This window comes from Elephas maximus, chromosome 13 (assembly GCF_024166365.1).
Source record: "Elephas maximus indicus isolate mEleMax1 chromosome 13, mEleMax1 primary haplotype, whole genome shotgun sequence".
NCBI classification, from domain to species: domain Eukaryota; kingdom Metazoa; phylum Chordata; class Mammalia; order Proboscidea; family Elephantidae; genus Elephas; species Elephas maximus.
This window is the reverse complement of record NC_064831.1, coordinates 75,490,494-75,496,493: the sequence shown is the minus strand read 5'-3', so window position 1 is coordinate 75,496,493 and position 6,000 is coordinate 75,490,494. Positions and strand designations below refer to the sequence as shown.

At 48.0% G+C, this 6,000-nt stretch overlaps 1 protein-coding gene across 1 annotated transcript in view; it reads left to right on the top strand.

Annotated features, from left to right (window-relative positions):
* The first annotated feature begins 5,166 nt into the window (after positions 1–5,166).
* The window catches only part of SEMA4B (semaphorin 4B), a 38,944-nt gene continuing 38,110 nt past the window's right edge, over positions 5,167–6,000 (top strand). Inside the window, exon 1 of the mRNA XM_049905798.1 lies at positions 5,167–5,340. The gene's annotated coding sequence lies outside the window, so the exon portion shown is untranslated. The remainder of the gene's footprint in view (positions 5,341–6,000) is intronic.

The following is a 6,000-nucleotide window of genomic DNA, read 5'->3' as shown; positions in this document are numbered from 1 at the left end:
GCTGTGGTTTCTGGTCTTCATTAGTAAATACTTCAAGTCCTCTTCGCTTTCAACCAGCAAGGTTGTGTCATCTGCATAACACAGGTTGTTAATGAGTCTTCCTCATTAAAAAAAATGTATCAACCTGGTTAGGCCATGTGTGGTTGTCCTCCATTTTGTGATTGTAATTTTATGTTGAGAGGATTAGGGTGGGATTGTAACACTGCCCTTACTCAGGTCACCTACCTGATCCAAGGTAAAGGGAGTTTCCCTGGTGTGTGGCCTTGTACCACCTTTTATCTCTCAAGAGAGAAAAGGAAAGGGAAGCAAGCAGAGTTGGGGACCTCATATCACCAAAAAAGCAGCACCAGGAGCAGAGCTTGTCCTTTGGACATGGGGTCCCTGCACCTGAGGAGCTCCTCAGCCAGGGAAAGACTGATGACAAAGAATCTTCCTCCAGAGCACACAGAGAAAGACTTCCCCTGGAGCTGACACCCTGAATTTGGACTTGTAACCTACTAGATTGTGAGAGAATAAATTTCTCTTTGTTAAAGCCATCCACTTGTGGTATTTCTGTTACAGCAGTACTAGATAACTAAGGTAGTCTAATTATTTCAAAATAAAAAAGTCAATAAATACACATATACAAATTCTGCAATACACATTTTACAAGAATGCATACTAACAAAAGCATGTATATTAAACACCCTGGAGTAGGGGGAGGGGATGAGAGGAGGAGGGGGACAAAAGGAAATAACAGCTACATTAATCAAGGGACCCTCTGCAGACCAATGAGGATAATGTGCTGCGAACTGAAAAGGTGATTAACTCAAACCTCTCTGCACCTGAGGCCCCCTAAAAAGGAAAGGGTGTGTGTTGGTGGGGGGGTAAATCAACAAATTCAAGATATGGCCTTTTCAAAAAAATTTATTTTACTTTTTGTTGTTGAGAATATACACAGCAGAACAGGTACCAATTCAACAATTTCTACATGTAGTATTTAGCAACATTGATCATATTCTTCAAATTGTGCAACCATTCTCACTCTCCTTTTCTGAATTGTTCCTCGCCCATTGACATAAACTAACTGCCTCCTAAGTTTCCTATTTAAAGATATGGCCTTTTTTCAATGACATTAAAGATTTTTCCTTTTTTTCAGTAGAAAGCTAGAAGCAGGTTGGAAGAGGAGAAGGAGGAGGGAGAAAGGAGAGAAAGGGAGGAGGGAGAAGAAGGATGGGGAGTGAGAAGGGGAGGGGAGGTTGTGGATGGCATTCTCCTGAGGGCTCTGGGCTCCTCACGGTTGCCAGCCCTTTGGAGCTCTAAGGTCCCTTGGGGGAGGACTAGCTTCCAGCTGCTCCTCAGAGCAGTCCCTGCTCCGCAGGACACAAAGTGCTCTTGTGTGGCGGGAACTTGGAAGTGTTGACTTTGAGCATTGCCTCCTCACTCCGTGCCCCCTCCTCCTGCAGGGCTGGGTGGCCTTAGCTAAGACCCCTAACTTAGTTGTGTCTGCCTTCAGTGCTCCCCCTTCCACATCGTTTGGAAAGCACAGTTAATAAAAGGATTGAAGGGTTTTTAAAGCCATTTGCACAGTTGAGTACCCTGGGAGGAGGGAAGAAGAATGTTGTTGTTGTTAGGTGCAGTCGAGTCGGCTCCGACTCATAGTGACCCTATGCACAACAGAACAAAACACTGCCCGGTCCTGCGATATCCTTACAAACGTTGTTATGCTTGAACCCACTGTTGCAGCCACGGTGTCGGTGTCAATCTACCTCGTTGAGGGTCTTCCTCTTTTCCGCTGACCCTTTACTTTGCCAAACATGATGTCCTTCTCCAGGGACCGATCCCTCCTGACAACATGTCCAAAGTATGTAAGATGCAGTCCGCCATCCTTGCTTCTAAGGAGCATTCTGGTTGTACTTCTTCCAGGACAGATTTGTTTTTTCTTCTGACAGTCCATGGTATAATATTCTTCGCCAACACCACAATTCAAAGGCATCAATTCTTCTTCAGTTTTCCTTATTCTTTGTCCAGCTTTCACATGCATATGATGCGATTGAAAATACCAAGGCTTGGATCAGCCGCACCTTAGTCTTCAAGGTGACATCTTTGCTCTTCAACACTTTAAAGAGGTCCTTTGCAGCAGATCTACCCAATGCAATGCGTCTTTTGATTTCTTGACTGCTACTTCCATGGCTGTTGATTGTGGATCCAAGTAAAATGAAATCCTTGACTACTTCAATCTTTTCTCTGTTTCTCATGATGTTGCTCATTGGTCCAGTTGTGAGGATTTTTGTTTTCTTTATGTTGAGGTGTAATCCATACTGAAGGCTGTGGTCTTTGATCTTCATTAGTAAATGCCTCAGTCCTCTTCACTTTCAGCAAGCAAGGTTGTGTCATCTGCATAACGCAGGTTGTTAATGACTCTCCTCCAATCTTGATGCCCCATTCTTCTTCATACAGTCCAGCTTCTCGGATTATTTGTTCAGCATACAGATTGAATAGGTATGGTGAAAGAATACAACCCTGACACACACCTTTCTTGACTTTAAACCAATCAGTATCCCCTTGTTCTGTCTGAACAACTGCCTCTTGATCTATGTAAAGGTTCCTCATGAGCACAATTAAGTGTTCTGGAATTCGCATTCTTCGCAATGTTATCCATAGTTTGTTATGTTCCACACAGTTGAACGTCTTTGCATAGTCAATAAAACACAGGTAAACATCCTTCTGGTATTCTCTGCTTTCAGCCAGGATCCATCTGACATCAGCAATGATATCCCTGATTCCACATCCTCTTCTGAAACTGGCCTGAATTTCTGGCAGCTCCCTGTCGATATACTGCTGCAGCCGTTTTTGAATGACCTTCAGCAAAATTTTGCTTGCGTGTGATATTAATGACATTGTTCTATAATTTCCACATTCGGTTGGATCACCTTTTGTGGGAATAGGCATAAATATGGATCTCTTCCAGGCAGTTGGCCAGGAAGCTGTCTTCCATATTTCTTGGCATAGACGAGTGAGCACCTCCAGCTCTGCATCAGTTTGTTGAAACACCTCAGCTGATATTCCATCAATTCCTGGAGCCTTGTTTTTCGCCAGTGCCCCACATGTCTGTCAGTTTGTCGTAGTGTGGGGGCTTGTGTGTTGCTGTGATGCTGGAAGTTATGCCACTGGTATTCAGATACCAGCAGGGTCACCCATGGAGGACAGGTTTCAGCTGAGCTACCAGACTAAGACAGACTGGGAAGAAGAACCCGGCAGTCTACTTCTGAAAAGCATTAGCCAGTGAAAACTTTATGAATAGCAGCGGAACATTGTCTGATATAGTGCTGGAAGATGAGCCCCCCAAGTTGGAAGGCACTCAAAAGATGACTGGGGAAGAGCTGCCTCCTCAAAGTAGAGTAGACCTTAATGACGTGGTTGGAGTAAAGCTTTCGGGACCTTCATTTGCTGATATGGCAGGACTCAAAAACTGGAAGCGCAATACAAGGAACAAAAGGAAATAACTGAGGAAGGATATAAAGGTTTATGGACAAGGATGCTCATCTCACTATTACTTGTGATAATGGACTATTGGAAACAACATAAACGTTCAATAGCAGAGATTTGGTTAAAAATGTGTGTTACATTCATATGAGAAAATACATTAAAAACGAAGGTATGCAAGACTTCTAAATGTGACAGAAAATGTGATAGGAAAAAGCTACAAAAGAGTACGTACTGAATGATCCTACTTTTTGTGAAATACATAAATGTACAGCTAAGCATAGAAAAGAGACAGGATATTCAGCAAAATATAACACTGGCAGACTAAAAATCTGTGCACTTTGTCGTTGGTGGTGCGCAGTCAATTCTGACTCATGGTGACCCCACGTGTGCAGAGTGGAAGTGTACTCCATAGGGTTTTCAAGGCTCTGACCTTCTGGAAGCAGATGGCCAGGAAAGATTGCCAAATCTGTCTTCTAGGCTTCTCTGGGTGGGTTTGAACCACATCACCCAGGGACTCCTTGCACACTTTACTACATGTAAATTATATCTCAATTCTAAAAGATTTTTAAAAATTATTAACACTGGAGGTCTCTGAGTAGAGTGAAATTATGGGTATTATTATTATTTTTTTCTGTTTTCCAACTTTTCTGTAATAAATGCGCTACTTTTGCAGGCAGATAACAAAAGAACTTTTTTTTTTTGGTGGGGAGCACCGTCCAGAGGAGTCCGGTTCTTGCCCAGTTCAAGCTACAAAGGAGGCAGAGTAAGGAGTGAGCAATGAGGCCTAAGGCAACTGGTGATGACGCTGGGCACCTGGTCTCTTGTTTCTTCAGCTCCTTGACCGGCAGCCTTGGCCAGCTCAACTATTTACACACCAATCACAAGTGGTTGTTTCAGGAGCCGCCCTGAGAGCTGCTGTTCCTCTCCTGGAAGATAGGAGAGCCAGGACGCAAGGGATGGAGGGACAGACCAAGGTCACTTGATAAATACGACATATTTATAACTATATCTCTTCCTTCCCTCAGCTCTTTCGATTTCTGTTCACTCCTCACAGAGCCACCCATTGTAGTTTAAAGGATGGGTGAGCAGCATTTACCCCGGGTGGAGACGTGGGTGGTTTCGTGGAGGGTGGCTCTGTGCTCCGCTCTCTCTCTAGCCTCTGGCCTCCTACTATACACAGTACAATCATTATATTATAGAGAACTGACCATGTGCCAGGTGTGTGCCTACATTATTGCATTTCTCATCACAACCCTGTGACATGCGTACTGTTCTGATGTCCACTTTGGAGATGAAGAACTCGAGGCTCAGAGAGGTTAAGGAACTCGCCCTAGTTACAGAGTCAGGTGGTAGAAGATCTAGGATTCCAGCCGGGGCCGGCTGGACTCCGGCTAGTGCGATCGCCCCCTACGCTGCCCAGGTCAGACGGGGTCGAACCTCTCAAGGTCAGGGAGGGCGCAGCCCCGACGGACGCCGCGGCCTAGTTGGGCCGCAGAGTCGTGGAGCGGAGCAGATCCCGACACTGAGCGGGTGGGGCGTCACCCAGTCCAGGGTGGCCGTAAGCGCCCAGGGGGAGGAGGGGAGAGCAGAGGAGAGAACAGCCTGGCAGCGGCGAGGCGGGAGGGCGCTCCGGACAATTCCCATAAACACGGCGGGGCGGGGCGGGGCGGGGCGGGGCGGGGCGGGGCTTGGCCGCAGCTCCGCATTTCCGGGGACGCGGCGCCAGGCCGAGGGTGTTCGCAGGGACACTCTGGGTCTCCAGGGAGGGGGCCGGGCCGGCCTCGCAGGATACTCCGGGAATAGGAGCCGCGCCGCAGCGCAGAGGTGGCCTCGTCGTGGCGGTGGCCGCGCGCCAGCCGTGACTCACTTCAGGTAGGCGTGGGGCGGGGCGGCGGGAGCCGCGGCCCCGGGAGGAGGCCGAGGAAGCCGAAGCGCCCACCTCCCGCCTGGCCCTCTCCGGAGAGAGCGCCACCTGCACGCTCGGATGGGCACCGGCGCCCGCCACTGGGGGAGCCTGTTGCCATGGCAGCGCAGGAGGCCGGACCCACGTTCCCATGGCAACAGGGGGCCACTGAGCCGAATCCTTTTACTCTTCGTACGCCCAAACCTGGAACAGAGAGGCAGGAACCTTGGCCCAGGAAGGAAGTCATTTGGAATTTGGGAGAGGCCGGGGCCCCTTCTCAGAGTGGTCGTGGGTATGATGTTTGAGTGTGGTCCTTTGTCACGGCTTCTTTCTTCTCTGAGTGACAATGTGGGTGTAGGGTCTAGGAGGATAGGAAGTTGGGGGCCCTGGGAATGAGGCTGCTCCTTGTTGTGTGGTGGGAGGAGATTGCTGTGGGGCCTCTGCGGAGCCATTCTGATCTGGCAAGGAAATTCAGGAGCTCTGGGTCACCTTGAGAAGGTTGTTAACCTCTGCTCACATTTCCTCACCTGTTTTTAATATGAGGCACTGGTTTTTTTTTTCTGGGTTTAATGTGAGTGTGTCATTTGACGTGAGAATCACAGGATTCCTTGGACTGGTCGATAAAGACT